Source organism: Euwallacea fornicatus, chromosome 16 (genome assembly GCF_040115645.1).
Source record: "Euwallacea fornicatus isolate EFF26 chromosome 16, ASM4011564v1, whole genome shotgun sequence".
Lineage (NCBI taxonomy): Eukaryota > Metazoa > Arthropoda > Insecta > Coleoptera > Curculionidae > Euwallacea > Euwallacea fornicatus.
This window is the reverse complement of record NC_089556.1, coordinates 1,325,120-1,345,501: the sequence shown is the minus strand read 5'-3', so window position 1 is coordinate 1,345,501 and position 20,382 is coordinate 1,325,120. Positions and strand designations below refer to the sequence as shown.

Sequence of the window (20,382 nt, the reverse complement as noted above, 5' to 3'; positions counted from 1 at the left end):
ATCGACGTCTTGCATCCAAACAAAATATTGACTTTGGCTTAAAAGATTTTGTAAATAGTATATATATATATATGTGCCCGATGTAAAATTAATGTGTTTGAGGGCTTAACATAAACTAAATAAATATAAATTTTAAATTTACAATTCTCGGTCCACCATTGATCTCTTCGACATACAACAGTGAATGTTTATTTAAAACTCTCTGTGTGTGTGTATGTGTGTGTGTGTGTGAGTGTGTGTGTGTGTTGATCCGCCTTGTTGGACAATTCTTTGACTTCGTAATACAACAATTCAGGGAAACATACGACCAAAACCGAGGGCCTCACACCAGCGGCCTTCCAAATCGATGTTCATTGAGTTAAATTACAAAATTACATGAAAATTTCGATTATGCAACTTCCGCAAAAAGTGCATAATCCACGGTGCTAATGACAATTCCATATGGAAAGTAGCAACAAATTATCATCACATAATTTTAGCATACAGTTCTATTTGCATTAGGTTGTCGTTCCCAATATTCGACAACTATAAGGCCTTATTGCTGTTAATGACATGCGAATTAACATTTAATTGGCCTACATTTGTTCTGCAAATTTGGTATTCATTACGCGTGATTTGCGCTGTGATTTTTAACCGTTTGCCGCATGTTCGATCGCATTAAATGAGCAAGCTTGTAAAATTCTCAACAATGGCAATTCGAAAAAGAAGGTACTTATGTGGTACCGCCCCCACGAACATATCGAATCTCTTGGGAATTTGTTTCCTGCTGATGTCGTTTGTGTGGATTCCATTTTGATCCTGGGAACCTCCTACGTTTAGAAACTTGAAAACGCAGTTTGAGCCATCGGTGTATTAGAAGCACGCAAAATAGCAAAAATAGATAGAGGAGTGACAACGTATCAGAGAAACTGAAAGAGATATTAGTATGCGCATAAGTAGGCCCTTCAGATGATTAATGAAGCGCTTGTGGTGCACATGCACATTTACCGCACTGATCCCCGTTATTCGGGAAATTTCGTGTGTTTCCACCCAACCAAAAACTGAAACAAAACCAAAATTTAACGACAGAAGATGCCTCTAATTCAAAGAAATAGTCGAGTTGCCGAAGAAGAAAATGGCAGTAAAAAAATCACTGAGCCCATGAAGAAATGAACGTGCGAAGGACCGCGGTTGGTCAGGGAGGGGGGGAGAAAGGAGTGACTTCGACTTACGGGTGAGAAAATAGACAGGGAATTTCGTAACACGCGTAAATGGGTGAAGTAAATGTAAAGGCAGGAACGACGAGAATCGTAACAAGTAGATCACAGAAAGAATATAACGCGAGGGGATAAAGTGATTACGACGAGAAACGCAACTTACAAAACAATCGGGAAAAGTCGAAAGCTCAATGAAACGCAGTGACAAAACCACGTTTGGCACGGAGGAAAGAAAGCTGAGTCGCGAAAGGAAAATTGATATCAATACCGAAGAGGGTTAGAGAAAAACGGAATACGGAAGCATCTAAGCGAATGAAGGCACAAATGCAGGAGCGAGGAGGACGGATAATCAGAATAGAAAAAGAACAGTAAGAGACAAAAGTATTGACGAATATCGGCGGTTGGGGCCGCGTCCAACATACTAAACTAAATGAAAGTGGATGTCCATACCAATTACCTACAATTAGCATAATGCCATCTACTAAATAAGGGCCGCAGTTAAATTATTTTAGCCTATTTGCTACAATGAGCGAGGAACGGACATTCGTTAAGGTTTTATAAACTGCACGAATTTAGTAATTGTGGGTAACTATTCGAAACGCGGCATATTAATATAATTTTATACACTCACTTATTGAAATAATAACATAATAACAGAAATCATTCCATTACATTGGCTCAAAAATAATAAAATTTCCGGTAAGTATTCTCCTGCGTTATGGGCATATGCAGGGAAATGTCCCCTGGATTATTCAGTTCAATGCATAAATAACGAAAAGTCAATACCATAGTACATTCATTGAACTGGCTTTGTGACGATGACGTAGCTTTTGTCCTATATACTTTTATCGGCAGACGGACTCACAGATTATAGAACGATGAACCTTTTAACACCTTTAGGTGGGGAAATGTTAACACGCCGTTATTCGCAGCCGCCAAATGTGTAACATCGCCTCAGATCACCTCAAGGTACATCAAACATTCATGAAATTGAAAAGTTTCATTTAATTTTGAAATATCATTTCTTCGGCTCCCACCGGACTTGACATCAGTGAATATCGTGAAACGGATAATCTATGCGTCAGATCGGAATTATTGTTCTGTCTCGGAATGATATATGTATGTTTATTTCAAGATGTCACAGAATGTTTAAATTCCACGTTATACATATGACCAATTTAAGCTTCTACGATACACAAAGTTAACTACTGACGAAGCTCTGAATTATGCCAATCGCTTGTATCATTTCAATAATTGCTTTTCCAGATCAGGACTGCATTGTATTTATTCGGACCCCACTGCCGTATATTAACCCGAGAAACCTATACTGTTTATCAAAAATTGTCAAAACACCTCATTTGCTTTTGATAAATCCGAAAAGGTTCGGCAATGCGGCTCTCGCGATTTGTCACCAATCATACGTCGCCATCTCCGTCGCGTCTTCGTGGTAGCTAGGTCTGTCTGCCATCTGCTCCTGACAAATGAACGCAGCGCTGTTGCCATTTACCAGCGAACACCGAGCGTCTTCCGGAAAAAGACGTTTAATACGATGCAAGCCATGTTCCTCCGGGATATGCCCTTTAAAGTTGGTTTTCCTATTTTGCGAAGGCATTAGTAGTTTATAAATCCTTACAGTTTACGAATATTTTATGACGAAAATATTGTCTTTTTCCGTCGCGCAGTTCACATACTTCTAGCCCTATACTCCACATGAGTACGTTATTAAATCCGCATAAATGCCGTTTCAACTTTCCATCATCCAGCGGAATACGTGAGATATATTCAAATTCCAGTCTGGTCCCGCGAAATCCTTATTATGGGTCGGGATGCTCGCTCGGTCTGATATAAAAACTTTTTTAAAATGCAGCGGAAAAAATACTGAAATTTTAATATTGTATGTCGGTCCTGTGTGTATTCTTATTACATTTTTTTTATGACGGAATTCTTCCGGTTTGCACTGTGCCGGAAACGGGGTTCAGAGGAGGAACCAGAACGTACACAATGCGCGGTAATATGTGAATTAAAAAAATAAATATACAACGATCAGCGATTTAACCTTCAAGGAGAGAAAAAATCGCATTCCGGAGAATGTGGACGAAACAAAATGTTCGAAAAATACTGAGGACACTGAAAAGAGAGATAAGAAACAGTACGAGGGACTGATCTGGGCCTCAGATGTTGCCACATCAAAATTGACAACCGTCATGGGATTCACCCCCTCCATTCGTTGTGGGTCGTCGTGTATACGCCGATGGTCTCCAGACGTCCTTCACATGTCTAGTGACACGTCAGACGATAGTGAAGATGAACACTGCCAACCCCCTTGCAATCCTCATCCCGAATCTTTTCTATCGAGACCTTCACCAAACCCATAACGGGCCAGCGTCAGATTGAGCCAGATTGCTCTATTCGCGTAGAGGAACTTTTGAGCCCTCAGATGTTCCAACGCCGGAACATATTCGTATCTGGAAGTTTTCGCATCTGGCCAAATCAACCTCTTCGCTATCTTTAATTGAAGCCTGTGCAAACGCAGCACGACGTGAACCACCCAGAATCCCCATAAAGAAATGGGTGGAATTCTTATTGAACCTTTCCAACACACACGGCGTTCTTCTCAGATTTCCTCCCCGGGGGTTTGGATATATTTTTAAAAAATACTGGGCTGCTTGAAAAGGGCGAATTCAACCACGTTGTCCAGATTGTCTCGGACCTGCGAGGACCCTTGGTCTTGAAGTGGAAACCGCAGCGTCCTGCGCTGGACAAGTGATGCGTCGATCAAAGACCATCTGGCCGATCTTGTAACCAAAATGTAGGCCTTGACGGCTGATTCTCGGTTTTGGCATTGAACATGTCCAAAATTACGCCGTCCCACCAGCCAGCCTCACCGGCACATCTCGGTCCCTTCCGGACACCGCACGAGACACAGTTGAATCTGAGCTTGTACCAAACCGGTCAAAAAGATCCATTATAGTATCGCTTTTATTATGCAAGAATGCAGCTTAAGGTCACGGTTTTCACGGGCTAAACATGGCAAAACGAAGAAATATCCTCACGGAGAGATGCACGAAGTTGGGATGGCTCCGTACCGACAATATAAAACGTTTTCGAACCGTTTTACGATCCATTCTGAATTGCGGTTTGAAAGGAGAATGCAGGAACTTGTGCATTGTGCATGGCGAATGTGCTCTATCGGGACTTACCGGTATGCTTTATGTAGGATTCAGGACCGTAATGAAATGAATCTAGCTCGCTTTTCAGAGAAGAGCACTTGGATATACCTTTTACTGTTTACTTTCGGCCCTTTTAGTGATTTTATGGAAGCTGCTACTTTTTCCGCGCAGCTGCTCGATTTTGTCGCCTTCCGACAACAAAAATCCCGTCGGTACCAGGAATATCACGTAATAACTTCTATAATCTGACGGCGTTAAATTCACACCTTCACAGCCTAAGCCCAGGACCCATAAAACCGGCTCGTCAAAGGAATGCTGGGTGTCTTTGCTGCACGTCATAAATTCCAACCCTAGAGTCGAAATTTTCATTTTCTCCCTTTCCCGTTTGAAAACGGGATTTGAAGGGCTGCCTCATTAGCGAAAATATTACGGTCCTCCCGTCGTCTTGTTTTAACAACTATGCGCCGATTAAGCGCAAAATTCAAATAATCCGAGATCGCACTCTCGTCTCGAGTCTCGGCGTGATAAAACTAATCTAAGTTTCTAACAAGTTTCCGTGGAGTTTGGCATCGGGAATTTCATCAAACTCTGCTCACTTTTCACCAGCCGGAATCACATAAATAAAGGAAGTGTTGATCCTGACGTGTCGCCAACTTCAGATTTAAATGGAACGTCCAAAACTTAGCAGACTATGGACGTGTTTGGAATTTGTTCCGGCTTTCCGGCATTTGAATATGTGTTTGATCGATTTACTTTCAGGCAGGTGGATTCGCCTTTTTGATGGTTGGGTACATTGAACTTCGTGGAAAAAAGAACGAATTGTAATACGATAATTTTCGAGTATCTGGCTTCAGGCCGTCCTCGGAGGGAAGTCGCATTTTGAGGATCGGGATGTCCCCAAGTCCTCATCCTCAACCGTTTTTTTTGCGTTTTGCTTTCCAGCCTCCTGCCGCGCTTCGGTATTTCAGTGCGTGACACAGAAAGGAGAACGCCCCGTAAAAATGGTTTTACTTCAGTCATTTTTGGAGTTCCTGTTTGGGCGTGGGAACGCGAGAAACGATTAAATTTTCAGTCATTCTTATCAATACATTCACGAGTTATCAGAAACTTTAGGCTTCTTTACTGTAAAAAATCCAATAAAATATCAACAATACGACTGCGAAATATCATTTATTGGTGTGTCGTGTGCCTAGAAAGTGCCTTTGGAGCAACCAAATATGCTCACACGCAGAATGCAACGAAATTTTCATCGATTGAGAGAGTTTGAGAGAGGTCGAGTAGCGGGCCTACGAGAGGCCGCTCGGTCGCTTAGGGAAATCGCCACTAGCTTGAACCCTAGTGTAAACACTATGGAGATTGTTGTCAGGCATGGTTCCAAGAAGAGCGAACAGACAGAAGGAGAGGTACTGGACGATCTCGAAGAACTACAGATCGGCAAGATCGCCGCCTTCGAATTACGGAGACAGGCTCGTCTCGTCGAGGGCGCTGGCGGATCAGCAGTCTGCTGAGTGTGGAAGGCCCATCGGGATTCGGACCATTTATCGCGATATACGAAGTCCTGGACTCATTTCCTGCCGTCCCCGTATTGCGTCATTCCTCACCTCAAATCGACTGCAGTGGTGCAGAGAACTGATACATTGGAATCTAGAACGGGATAATATCGTGTTTTTAGTGACGAATCCAGATTCCGTTTGGGTACGCGTGATGGTCGGGCAAGAGTAACAAGAAGAACGGGCGGCAGATAAGATCCTCGTTTTACAGTACTGAGGCATGTCCGTCAGGCTGTAATGCCTTGGGGTGCTATTGCATGTGGTAGCACCTTCACTTTTCATTAGAGGCAGTATGACAGCCCAACGATACATCCCGCGAAGTTCTTATCTCTAAGTGCTTTATCTGGAAACTCTGGTTAATTCAGTTTTCCAGCAGCAAAACGATGCACGACCAGATGTGGCCGGAGTGACTATGGACTTCTTTCAGCAAAATGCAATCAATTTCCTACCTCGGCCACCTCGCACTCCAGTCCTCTCACCGATTGAGCATGTATGGGACATTGTAGGTAGAACGTTGCATAATTTACCACGTTCCCCACAAACCCTAGCGGCGCTAAGTCATGCTGTCCAGTTAGCTTGGAATGAGATCTCCCAAGGGGACATCAATCACCTCATTAGATCCACGCCGAGACGAGTACGGAAATGCATGGGTCATCGCGGAGGACCGATAAATAATAAATTTTTTTTTGGTTTTTAACAATTAAATTTGTAGAATTTTTTAGTGAATTATTTGTTGTAGGTCAAAAAGTACGCATACAAAAAATGATTTAAATTGAGCCATTTTTACGGGGCGTTCTCTTTTCCATGTCACGCAGTATATGTTAAATACTTGTTACTGAAACCATGGGAAAGGGTCGATCTGGCTTGAAATGCCTCTCTTGCCATGCTGACCTAAATTGTTAAATTGCCTTTCGTTCTACAAATTCGCTCTAAGCCGCATTTTATTGATTCGGGAAATTTGGCTTAAACCTGCTTGTCTGGCTATTTATATGCATTAATAATTCAATGAAAGGATCCCATGTCTCGTTAAGCGAATTATACAACTAATAAATAAGCTTTGCGTATACCCTCTCGACGCTTCGGCTTATAAAGATGGTAAACGGAAGACGATGGCCTCTCAAAGAATCGTGCCCTAATAAGCCACTTTAGTCGAGGTTTGAGGACATTCGAAGGTGGTATTAAATAAAATAAAAGAAGTTTAAGTACGTGGTCAAATTCGATTTTCAACTCCCCTTCGTGAAATCAACTTTATTATTTCTAATCGGATCGCTAAAATCGATTCAAGACCCGCTATTGTATCCTTATCCATCAGCATCTACCTAAGATTAGGAGTTTGTCTTTGATCGATGATCTGGTCAGCGTAGGTCTAAAGAGAAGATTTATTTGTAACAGTCTCTTTTGAGCTTAATCTCAGCAATCCCATCTTCATTTATATTAAAAATCTTTCTACTTTAATAATCCCCCCCTTTTCATTATCTTTGCTGTAATCTTGCTCTTTTGTTGATTTACTTCTTTAGGAACAATTATTAAATTTTATGTTCGCTAATTAATGTTTTTGTGTAAAATACGATTTCAGCTTGGATGGTACCTCCCGATTTAATAAGGAGTAGTGTAAACTGGCGAAGGATCGCTGGTAAATAATGAGTCGTTGGTGCTCTAGTATGCCCAACTAGCTTAGTGCGTACACTTTAGGGTCAGCTTCCCATCCGTATTTCCGAGCTTTTAATGTACCCACAATAACTAAAATCCCGTAAACTTTCAGCACTACCTAGAACGTCATCTCATGCAAAGTAGGGATGATCTCGCTCTAACCCTGTATATAGAGCGTCGTAAGCTGTTATACAATGTGTGCAACATAAACATGCATTCTGGAATTTTGAGAATTACGCTACAACGTTAAGAGATGATTAGTGTTCCTATCGAATTAAGCATATACATAATTTACTGCGTATACATATATACAATCACTTTGATCTGGTTCTTCATGCTAAAAAATCAAGGAAAAATAAAAGAAATCAAGGATTATCCTTAGTTTGGACGCACTGTATATTTGCATAAAGCCTATACTGGACTGCGAGGAGATTTTTTTCACTGCATCACTAGGATCATTAATCTGTGCGTGGAGACGACTCACTTGCCTGAGGCTTTGATGCGCACCTCAGTTCTGCCCGTTTCCAAGGGGAGGAGGAGGTAAGGAGTGACATAAGTTCTCTATCGCTCCCCCCTGTAATAATCACAATATTTTCGAAATCGATTATTGCGCAGATGCTTTACAGTTCGAAGGCTACGACCTGTTCAGTGATGCGCAGCATGCGCTTCTTGAATTCATCCCAGGTGCTTTTAAGGGCCATGCGCATGCGAATTCCTACTTCAGTGAGGCTCGAGCAAGAGACTGGAGTGCGTTTCGCGTGACCTGCTCACGAGGAGGCCGCGAGTTTGAGGGGATTGATCGTAATCCTACTTCAGCGGCATGTCGCAACGTGTAACGTTCGATGGTGAAATGGCGGACAGGTCGGAGCTGGCGGTGGGTGGCTTCAGGTTTTAATCTCGGGCCCATCACTATTCTCGACCAAATGAAGTCTCAATTCCGCTTAAAAATCGACTCAACTTACTCTCTACTTGAAAGTATCTCGCCTGTTGATTACGATCTTTTTCCCGACGGTGCGGTCATTAGGGCACGTTTTCTCGACGATGGAGATGGTGGAGGAGGTGCTCGGTCAACTGCAAGCAGATGGTCTCGCGATCAGGGTTTTGCGTTGAATGGCAGTTACGCTGAGAGCGTGACGTTGTCTCTGAGCGATTGCGAATTTCGGATGGGGGATGACGGCGCGGCTCGTTCTCCCAGTGCCACGCCAGTGGTACAATCTATGAGGTTCCGGATTTTTTAGTTCGACGTCAGTTTGCCAGTTCCAAAGGCATCGGTTGAGCGCAAGGGGCGCGATCACCTGCCTACATATCATTTAAAACTGCAATTTTCTCAGTTAAATTTCAAGAGTTCGGGACTTGGACTGGCCTGACCGTAATGACCGTTCTGCGTGTATTAGGAATACGAAGTAAACCTCTTTCTAAGTGATTTCCAGAAATTAAAAGAAAAATGTCCTCGTTTTCCCTGAATGAATTGTCTTAGTTCTACATATCGAATTTAAAACTCCAAATACGAAGAAACCCTATTAAACGTTTAATCTCAAAAGTAACTTTAGCCAAGTCAAATACGCAGTGAAGGCAATTTACTCGAACATTCGTTCGGGTTTCGAAACCTCCTTTTTCTGGTTGAACGTAATTCCTCTTTTCCAAATACAGGCAACGAGTTTGTAATAGAAAAGAACCAAAGAACCCCCCAGGTCTGTCTAAACAATCGCTTTGAACGGATATTCAAAGAGAAATTTTGTGGTGAAAAAACTGGTAGAAAATAAACTTTGGGATGCAACCTAGTTTCTTTTCTGGAGAGATCCGCGTCGGATAATAATGTTTCATTTTTAAACAGCCGGAAAGGGAAAACTTCGAGGAAACTATTTAAAGTTGGGGTTTTGGAAAATTGTTTTACCCGCGTTCGTTCTATTTGCGCTTTAAAATATTGTAATTCTGCATTGTTCAACGAGGTACGATCAAATAAAACTTTGGATTAATTTAAAATCTCCTCATTTGATGAAAAATAGTTTAGACAATTTCTTAGAAATTTCCCAGCCGGAGTAGAGCAACAGCCGGGGCGTTCACCAAAACTTCCCCAATTCCTATTTAATAGTTTTTTACGGCGCCCTTTAGCACATTTCCCTTTCCCAAACGTGCCATCAGCGCCGAAAACCCTTACGTTCTTTAGCGCCGTCCCCTTCATCCCTACAGTTGATGAAGGATGACGCTCATCAGGAGAAATGTTTAATATGGGACTTAAGTAATTTATTTCCTAATTAGAGACTTAACATCTTTATGCCAAGTTGAGCCGTGTTGACTTAACAGTCGATGCTTATGAAACTTTACAGATGATGAATTGATTCGGGGTTTATCTCTACTGTCATTAAATGTTAGCTTGATTTTCCTGGCATATTGCGAAACGAGGTCTTTGACCAGTTTTGTTAAATATTTATAAGCCTTTTCCGACTACATGTTCTAATGTAAAATGTTCGTGTTGACCTCCAGCAACGCATTTTTCAAGTTGCTTATTGATTAATTAATAAACATAGCTCATTTATATTTATAAACCAACAACATTCTCCATGAATGTCTTTCGATAATCGTCTGGTTGTGTTTCTATTTTTTACGCCCAGATTTACACTGTTGCTGCGCCACGTTTTAAATCACGCTTTAACACACTATCGGCTTACCATGTAAACTTGGTTCCCTTGAACCATCAACTTTGCATAATGACCATTGCGTAATGCGTCGAGAATCTGCATTTATTTGTCGATAATGACCCACTTTCGTTAAACGTTTTATCAATGAATTTTATTTGTCACAGGCGATTGTTATTTATGGATGTAAAAGTTGTAATGAATACGGTACAATTTTTCTAATTTATAGCCTTCTCCAATGATCGATCACGGGCAATTTATATTGTGCTCGTTCAGTGACTCTGAAAGCCCACATCAACGCCCTGGAATGAGAAAAGATAATTTGTTGAATTCTTTAAAAACGGAGTGGCCGAAACGGCTTCTGCTTCCATCCCTCCTCTATTTCGTGCTTCTTTTTGCCCCCCTTCTTACGCGACCTGCCTTATTGAACTAATATCCCCGGTTATGGATGACTGAAGGAGCTCCTTGCATCTCCTCCTTCTCCTTCTCTGTCTTTTTCGGTCCTCGATAATTCAAGGAAAAGCACGCTGCTCAATTTTCCCCAACGCGAGGTGGCTTGCGCAATTTGGCTTTTCCCGTTGGTGGAAGGCCGCCTGCAGATTTAAAGAGGGATTGCAGGTGTTTGTAGACGACGGTGCGCGTGGGAAGGTGAAGGAGGACGCTCCGGGCTTAGGGCCGAAGAGGGACGTGGTCTTCCTCGTGCAAATGCCGACTTCTTGAAAAGTGGCAAACGGGAGGGACCTTCTCTCGCTTTTTCCACCTGTTTGTTCGTTCTCGTGGAGCTATCGGCGCTAGGTAATTTATGGAATAATTGCTGCCCCAATTCGCGAGATATCGACGCTCAAAACGTGAGTGGCGGCAAAAAGTATGATAACGGGGGATGAGCGCCGATTAGAGAAGCAGATCAGGGCGAGCTCTAAGACCGCTCTTTGATGACGAGAATGTGACGCACGAATGATTAAAATCTGCGTGGGCGAGAGTTTTTTTTTATCTGCAAGTAATCTAAGATTAATCCAACTCGATTATCGAAGGAAATGGTATTCTCATGGTCATACATGTAAATGATAAGTGTGAAATTTAAATATTCGTCAAGTTCCTTATGTAACGCTTCCGAGGGAAAGGAGCCTTAAACGAATGGATTTCTCTATAATTCAAAAAATCAAAACAATACTGACCCTTGCCGCAAGTGCGAGGGCCGAAATGGATCAAATTTAAACGACTAACCTTCGCTTTATCACTCGAATGATAAATCTAAAAGCCAGCCCTTACCCCTACCGAATATGTCCAGCTTAACAAACTCGTATTAATACGCTCCTGGCAAGAATTTTCTTCTCTGGTATCTGGTATATGCTCAACTATGCGAGAACGACTTTCGGTCCCAACAAACAATGCACAATTCTACCCCATGGCTGTCACGCTCGCTAAAGATTAACAAGGGTTGCATATTTCTCATTTTGGCGGAATTATAGCAATCTCGATGGAAAATGAACGTTATTAACAATGAGCAAATTGGTGTGTTGGTGTTCTGACCCAAGGGCCTTCTCGTTAGGTGAATTTTACGAGCGAAAGTAGTGATTTTTAGATAAATTTGAAACGTTTTATTAACCTCTATTTTAGCACTGAAATTGCCCAATAAAAGTATTTTGCAGGAGAGTGCTTCAAGCCTTTGAAACAACACAGCAATATTGCATGAGGAGGGAAAGCCTCAGGGAAAGCTTCAAATTGTAATGAATTGATTAAAAATTCCAATGCTATATCGGGGCATTTATTTGAGCGGGCATAAAGCAACATTGAATTAATTTGTATTTGCCCATTTCTCAATTCCGACAGTTGATTGAGGGAAATATTGAAGTCAAATATTTGACAATGGTAAATTTGGTGGAAATCGACGGAATTGAGGTGTTGATCTGGGGCAAATCAAAACTGAGGAGTATCACCAACAATAAAAACGATTATCACGTTATCGAGGTGTCCAAAAGGCATTCGCCCAAGCCTAAATTTCCATCGCCATATTTTGTAGGCGAACTGGTACTTAAGTAACCCATCCCGGCATAATAAACTGGCTGTTTAGATTATGTATTTTCGTCTAAATAAAACTTGAAGATTAATGGGCGATGATAAAAAATCGACTAATTACTTTATCTCGCGTGAGGAAATGTTGGCTTCCATTTATCTTGAATCAATTAAGATAAATCAAAACTTTAAGCCCTATGAGAAGTATCAGTCGGTAATTTTAAATAGCTTTTAAGCGAGAAGATTCCTAATAAGTTGGATAATAATCCTCAGATTGGAAGTAGCGAACCAAAGCTGTCTGTGGTCGGAGATATGAAGCGGATACGTTGGGCAGTGCAGCGCTTTCGCCATGCGTCCATTGACAGCGGATATTTCGGGAAAACAATTCTTTAGTGGGAATTGTCGAAGAGAAAACTGGTAGAGGATGAATGTCTGCAGACACGAAACCGCTTGGGCATCTCTTGGTCGGGTTCAACTCGAACGGTCAGAGCCAAATAAACGGCCACGTGTGGTTGTGAAGTTTGAAAAAACAATTCAGGCGGTCTGCCCCAAGTGACTCCTACAAAGAGCTTTTACACTGATCCATCGAGTAACGTCAAGTTCATTCAGAACTGAATTCACAGAGAGCACGTGCCCCGTTCAACAACAAGTCCGGGCGAATCTCTTGGCATTATAAACGCGTCAGCATTCATCACTCTTCTGACGCTTTCAGGGCAATCTCCCGACATGCCGAAATATTTAGGTGCGCCATATCTCCAAAATTTCCGTCATCCACCTTTGCTTTAAAGGCCCCGAGAAGCTCGAGCTTGGGGTGTTCCGCAGTTCCATCGCCACCGCTGGCGCCCTCTGCGAACTGCGATTAGAGGCGATTGGAACGCTTAGAGCTGAGCAGTAGAGAGGATTTTGTGGGTGGAAGAGACGATCTTTCCAAATGGCTGGAGGAGAACGGTGCGGTCTCAACGGGAGACGGAAGAGGGGTCGGAGGAGCCGAAAATTTTCAGCCGGGACTCGGAGAGGCCTTCAAACTCGAGGCTGGGCACGATCCTCGAACTGCCGGAGGTGAGCTTTGATGGGGCACAAGAAGAGGGTCGCACGGGTCGTTTAATTTTACCCAACGTTGGCGCTGAAGATGAAAGAGGAACAGCTGACAAATGTTTTTGTTAACATCTCTCCGAGTCGTTTTTGCCCCCCCCCCCTCATCCCTCCTAATTCTACCCTCATTTGCCAGAGCCAAAATTATTACAAGCACAAAATTGTCAAGCAAAATCCAAAGCAGTAAAGCGCTGGAACGTTCCTTTAGTCTTGAGAGTTAAACATTCTAATAAAACAGTTTCCAACTGTATTATTACAAGTCTCTGGGTGGTTCGCGGATATATGAACTGCTTGAATCTTCCACAAAGTATTTATCTAAAACTTGTTAAACTATCTCCGGGGCGAGTTGCTTTTATCTAACTTTCTAAGCCCGTGGGTTTGGGCTTGAAATATTTACCGCCGGTTTATGACATTCGAAACTAGACTATTAGTGAGACAAGGAAAAGCCTCTGGGTACGTGCAATATACTCTTTGTAGTCGAACGTCGGACCTGCATTATTAGTTTTCTGATTCGGCAAGAATATAAAGCTATAAAACACTTTAGTAAACTCGATGCAACTCCCGGAGATAAGAAAACGATTTCAGGGTCCCGACAAAGGAAAGTTTGCTCACAAAGAAACTGATATCATACATGTGGATCTTGGAATTCATGTCGGCGCTCTCATGATAGGTATAATCTGACTTTAAGATACCCCATTTCCCATTCGTAGAGGACGTTAGACTTTGAAAATGATGCTTGCTCAAAAGATGACTAGTTTTTGTGCCTTTGAATTCAGCCATTGGGATATAAACGTATTCGTGCAGACTATACAAAAGAAACTTCACTGATACTCTCTGAGAGAATCATTTTTCAACCCTGTTAACCCACGATAATGCACAGTGCGTTATGATAATTGTGACGTTCCGGGCAATTACGCACCAAATCAATTAACTGCAAAATACTGCCATTGATGGTGACACGTCAGCGGGAATTAGGTTCTAATTGTAATTAATTATTTTTGCGACAGCTACCTGATGGCTCGGAATACCATTCCCAGCCCCATTTCTTGCGAAAGCGGTCGAACTGAGGCCTAAACGAGTTTTTATTACACCAAATCTCTTTAAGCTGTAAGCTAGTGAACGCGAACTTGGGGCCCTCTAATTTGATGAATGGATTTTTAAATGAGTAAATATCCGTCGAGTTTGTTCCGAATTGAAATTTAAATTAAATTAGCTCTTATTATACGTATAATTGTTCGGATACGCTGTTAACTGGACGTTTACGTGGCACTTTTGCGGGCGTCGAAAGGGAGAGCCCGAGCCGCTGCTGCGCAGGACTCGCTTTGAAAATTGTATGCCGCAATTGGCTTGGAATGAATTCCTGCTCTGAAACCGACGCCAAAAGGGCATTTTGCGGAGTTTTGAAGTCGGCCAAAAAAAGGCGATGCTCAACATCGGGCACTTTTTTGCCGTTCGGAAACAGCGACGAGGCACACAGCAAGGCGATCAATTGCATATTTTTGCATATCTTAAATTTATTCCGAATTACTGCTTTGGGGGTTTTCTCCTCGTGGTAATTGAAAGTGGATACTAAACGTGTAAGCGGCTTTAAAAGTAAATAAAAAAAAAGAGGTCAGCAAACGCAGCGAAGCTTCGGATAGACCCTCCATTGGAGTTCAGGAATTCGGCTATAATGTATAGGTTTACTCGAAAAATACCAATTTAAGCGATAATAATCCAATATGTACTTTTGTCGTATCACAAAACCTTCAGCTCTGCTAGATTACAGTAAATCATAGACATTCTCTGAATTACGAGTGGTAAGACGATATTTTCCAAGTCGTTGCGGCTGAATAATTCATGCTTCCACATGTTTATTTCACACAGGAGTTTTACAATTTGAATATTTTCATAGTTCTTTCAGAACAAAACAAACGCCTCTTACATACTGACAGGCTCGAGTTCCCTGTCGTGGCTTGGGAAAGTGTGCAGGTACTACTTAAGCCTCTAGAGTAACAGCTGAGCAAAACGTGAAAGCCATTACCAGTGGACCATTTAATAACCAGTTAATAACAGTTCAAAGACATTTCGCAGTTTCATCTTCCTGGCACGCAGCCAAAACATCTCAATCAAAACCACCGCTTTATCGTGTTCAGTATAAAGAATGATTTGTCGGTTCTTTGATGATACAAGCGGGAACTCTGCGAATTAACGACTTAATTATCAAAGCCAAAGCGAAAACAGGACGGAAAAATCAAAACATTTTGAAACAAATAAAATGAAAAAAAAAAGCAAAATTCCTGTTGCACAATGCATTATTAATGAGAAATGAGGCTTTTTACGATGGATTCCAAATATTTAAATGGCCACTCCGAACAACATGAAGACCATTGCATCATTTGTTTATGTTTGATCAGCTGAAGGTAATAATATGCACATTGTCCGGCACTGTTAAAATAAATTTATTGCTATGTGTACTATTTAAATTGGCTTTTAATTTTCATTTGCAATGTAAGCAAACATTATGCAGATGAATTACCCTTGTAATTGAGAATTTATTGCTGCGGCGATTACTCCAATGAGACAATTTCAGCCATCGATCCTAATGGTGATTTACATGCCAAGAAGTAGTTTTTAAATATTTAATTTAATTCTTCAGTCGATTCTAAGAAAATCTAGGTTGAACAAACGGAAAAAATAATCATTATTTCTTAAAATTTAGATGAGCGTTTATCTAAATTATTCAACCTTAATGGCTCAGAAAATACCATTTTCCGCTCGTCTTTCAGGAAATATTTCAGTCCATTTTGTGTAATCTACTGAGGCAGAAGCGCGCATTTTCAAACAAATTTATATCGCTTAAGCTTTTAAGCTGTAAAAATAGTCGAACATTAAAAACACTCGTTTATCATGTCGTTATTATTTTCTTCTTCAAAAGTTTAATAAATAATACTGTTTCGCCAACGTAAACAGAAATTTCGTGAATAGCCTCCTGCGGACTATAGATTCTCCTAGACAATAGTTTCGGAAGAGATTATATTCAGGAGGCTGGAGATAATGGAAACTTGGAAAAAGTTGTCTTAAGAAAGGCCAACAATACTAATACTAAAAGCGACCTGGTTTTTCCCTCCATAGAGACGATCTTAAAAAGACGAATCGAACAAAACTTTTGAAGTTTTACTTAATGGTTAAACCCCAAGTTATGATATAACGGTTTAACAGAATCTCACAAACACAACCCTTTGAGGGAAGATCTTAAAGCGTCAAAGTTCGTTGCAAGCTAGTTCAGGTTGGGGCCATCTGCGACGAAAACTGAAAACGGATTTCGCGCAAATTGTTCTTTTTTGAAAAAATCAGTTGATATCGCATCAATTTTTGAGATGTTGAAGATGAAAAGACGCTCGCCGATCCACGAGAATCGAATTCGAGAAGACGAAATTTACTTCTAAAATTCCTTGGTACCTTACAGGATTGATACATCGAGTGTGGGGCCGATAATATTGGGCTTTCTTATGCCGTCTCCATAAGGTCACAATCTTCGACGCCTCCGGGGCCACAACTGACTCTCACATTTGTGTGGAACACGTAAAAATAGCACCTAAAGTTGAGAACAACCTAAAGCTTTCCAATTCCCAAGTTCCAATATTTCTATCACAGATATATGCTCTTAAGAAATGTCTCTTTCTTTTTTCGTAGCCAGATCGTCCTGTTACAAGTACGTCCGGCTCGGGCCTTGCACTCTGTGAACATGTCGCAATAGTCGGAGTTTATTTCCATGCTCTCACAGTTAAGGTTCAAAAACTCTAATGCTTTCTCGGATTTGAGATTATTAGGCATCTGGCGTGGCCCAATTTGATCACTTTTTTTTAAAGCTTCCGAAGAGCGTTTTTACGGGGATAATTGATGGATCAAGGGAACTCGAGAAGTTCCATTTATGGTAACGATTTCAAAACTCTGTTGCTATCGCCAAATTGAAGTATCGTAGATGATCTTACAGGCAATAACGGCGAAATCAATTTCCATGCAAAGTTACCTACACTCTGCAGCTTCAATGAGCTTTATATTGCTCAATAGCTTGGAGCTTCTCTGATGGATGACGCAAGGAAATGCAGTTTAGGGATTATTTGAGTGACTCATTTGTCTTGTCACCAACTGATGTTCAAGAGATTTACGTACATTGTACGTTGGCTGAATTCATAAATGTGTCTTTTGCAGAGAATGACTTTCCTCAATTTCTAAAGCGTGCAGTTGTGATCCGGGTGTATAAGGCGATATGCAGCTCTTGGAAACTACAGGTCTGTGGTTCTATTACCGTCAATATCTAAGAGAGTCAAAAAGCTCCTGAAAAGGAGAATAATGACGTTTTTGGTTGAAAATAACATATTGGAAAATAGTCGATTTTACTTTCGGGCATTCGGTGGTTCGAAGATCTTTAATCTTCCGGAAAGGTTAAACTTGGAGATCAACGCTGGCGATTTATCACACATAATATGTGTTTGTGGATGACCTCTGCTAAACAAGAGATTAGCCATGGAGTTCAGCAGAGATTTGTTTCGGGGTCACTACTGCTTTCACTATACATATGAGCGATCTTTGGGTGCATTGGGAAGGTTCACTCCTTCGCTCGTGCTGCTACTGCTTTGCGCTACAAAGGAGACGGGGGAGTGATACGAGAAGTAGTTGGTTTCCATCTTTCTGCCGTACTGGTTTAATCAACAAGATTCCCAGACCGTTCTCAGCAGTAAAGCAGATTTGATGGCAGTTCCGTATTAAAAATGCTATATAATAGATTCAAATCGAGAGATGTAGTTGTACTTGGAAGCCGTGAAGATCGGATGGAGACCCTAATGTTTCGATGAAAACATCATTCAAATATTTAGCGATCGATGAAGATCTAAACGCACATTTAGCCCAAATTTTCATCAAATCACAGCGTATCAAAACAACGCTTCTTCATATATTTTCAGTACAAACTACAGCGTGATAAAGATGTCTAGAATGGGGATCTCGTAAATGGCAAGAGATGTAAGGGTGCATAAATAAATTTAAAAAGTTCCGGGGTCAACCGAATGGTGTTTAGGAATTTATACACTTGCGGCTACTTTCACGGGTACCCGGGAAAAACCGAATGTTCGAATATAACGTTTTATACAAGTCTATCGATATGAATCTCATTGTCAACCCTGCAGTGTTGCGGAAATTTAGTTCGAAGAATCTTCATTTGAAATCAGTTTCAAAATCATGGAAACGGACCTCGGAAATTAGAAGTAGACGTTGGAAAGAGCTTCGTTTAGGAAGACTTAGAGAGATGGCCAAGGAGATTAATTTAATGATAATCTGTACCGTCGATAACCGAAATGTGACAAACTGTAAAATGTAGATGCCCGCCAATCCTATCCCCACTTGACAAAAATTCAGGAACATTTTTTAGATGCGCTCTTTGCATTCGCTAACACTCAAGGCTTAAGGCTTTCGGAAATGAAGGTTGAGCATTTTCATTTAACGAGGCTCTTAAAGAAAGAACATACCATACCGAGCAGAAAATTTGATCTGAAACTTTATATCGACTCTGGATACCGGATACCGTTCAATGGAAACCCGTGAGTGTTGTGTTGTAAGTAATATTTTATGGAAATCCACTTAATAGAGACTTCTAAAATAGCGAGAGTCGGTATCAAAATGACTCCGAGCCTCGGAAGTGGCGTTCAAGTATTCGAAGACCTGATCTTAATGAACTTTGCATGAAACTAAATATCCTATTAAAAGATGTACGACGGGGTTCAAATTAATTCCGAAAATTTACATGTACTAAATGTATCGGTAAAGGCACGGTCACGCGACCAGCTTGGGATGAATTGATCTGGATTGTTCCATGAAACTCCAAACTGGCACTGCATTAGTGGCAGAAAGGGTCATATGGGGCACAAGTTAGCGCAAATTCTATTATAGGATTACAGCATGCCGAAACTGCTGAAAGTCAGAAACGTCAGAGGCAATCTTTAGACAAACTGTTGCAGCTCTCCAATGCCGGATATTGGAATTAAAAGGAGTAAATTTCCAGGCAAAAACCTCAACTTTTCTACGATGAGCAGTGAACACTGCCCATTTCCTTCTCCTATTGTAAAATCAATTTCTGTTCGTTTTAGAAGTGTTGGACGTAATCAGTTACAAGATTTACAACAATACTGTGCTGCATCAATTTTCACTTTTCTCTCTGGGTGTGACCATATGAGCAGCACAACACTTAATACGCGTGAAACAGAAAACAAGTAGGTAGGTTATCTAAGGCAACAATATCCTTCATTAAAAGCTCATTATTCTCAAGGTGATGTTACCCGCTTATAGATGTAACTGAACAGGAAAACAATACCAAAGTTCAAGTTCCTGTATAATATCATTACGTTAACTGAATTCATTATTAGGCAGGTTCGTAATTGCGACCTCTCCGTACAAGGACACAATAAATTCGTGTCCGACGCCTTTGTGATTTCTTAGAATTACGTGTCTACCCAGTGTGCTAAAAACATGCTGATAGAGCTGAGAACTCACCATCAGGGAGTTTCGTGGCGAGATTGTTCAGCATCTTGACCAGCAGCAGCAACAGCTACGTAAATCCATGTCAGAAAGCAACAAACAACAAAAATCCACCTCTGGAAAACGAAACCATCTGACACGGCTACGCAGACTTTACATAACCATAAGACCAACGAGAGTTGCCAGTCGATCTCTGAAAATGGCGGTGGCGAATTCCGAAACGTTGCGTCCGAACGCTCGTCTCGCACTAAACGGGAATAACGGGATGACGAGTTAAATTCCCGACGTTTCTCTACCCAAGACACCTTCTCTCTCTCGGTCTGCGTTCAAAACAGTTGAGAGTCGCGCGTATCGTGGCGCCATCGCGGTGGGGCGCGACAAAAACGCCAAGTAGATCGCGCAGGATTTATTAGCTTTTATATCGGAAGAATATGAAAAGCTGTGTAGTGGAGAATGGGAATGGAAAAGGGGTTGATTCGTTTCGGGGGTTATCTCTTGTTGGGTGTGGGCCTTTAGGAAAAAAAAAATGGGACGCTTCGCGTTTATGGGTCTAATTGATTTT

At 41.4% G+C, this 20,382-nt stretch overlaps 1 protein-coding gene across 1 annotated transcript in view; it reads right to left on the bottom strand.

The window, feature by feature from the left end:
* The window catches only part of caps (capricious), a 90,256-nt gene extending 70,125 nt beyond the window's left edge, over positions 1-20,131 (bottom strand). Inside the window, exon 1 of the mRNA XM_066290882.1 lies at positions 19,836-20,131. The gene's annotated coding sequence lies outside the window, so the exon portion shown is untranslated. The remainder of the gene's footprint in view (positions 1-19,835) is intronic.
* Positions 20,132-20,382: the final 251 nt, after the last annotated feature.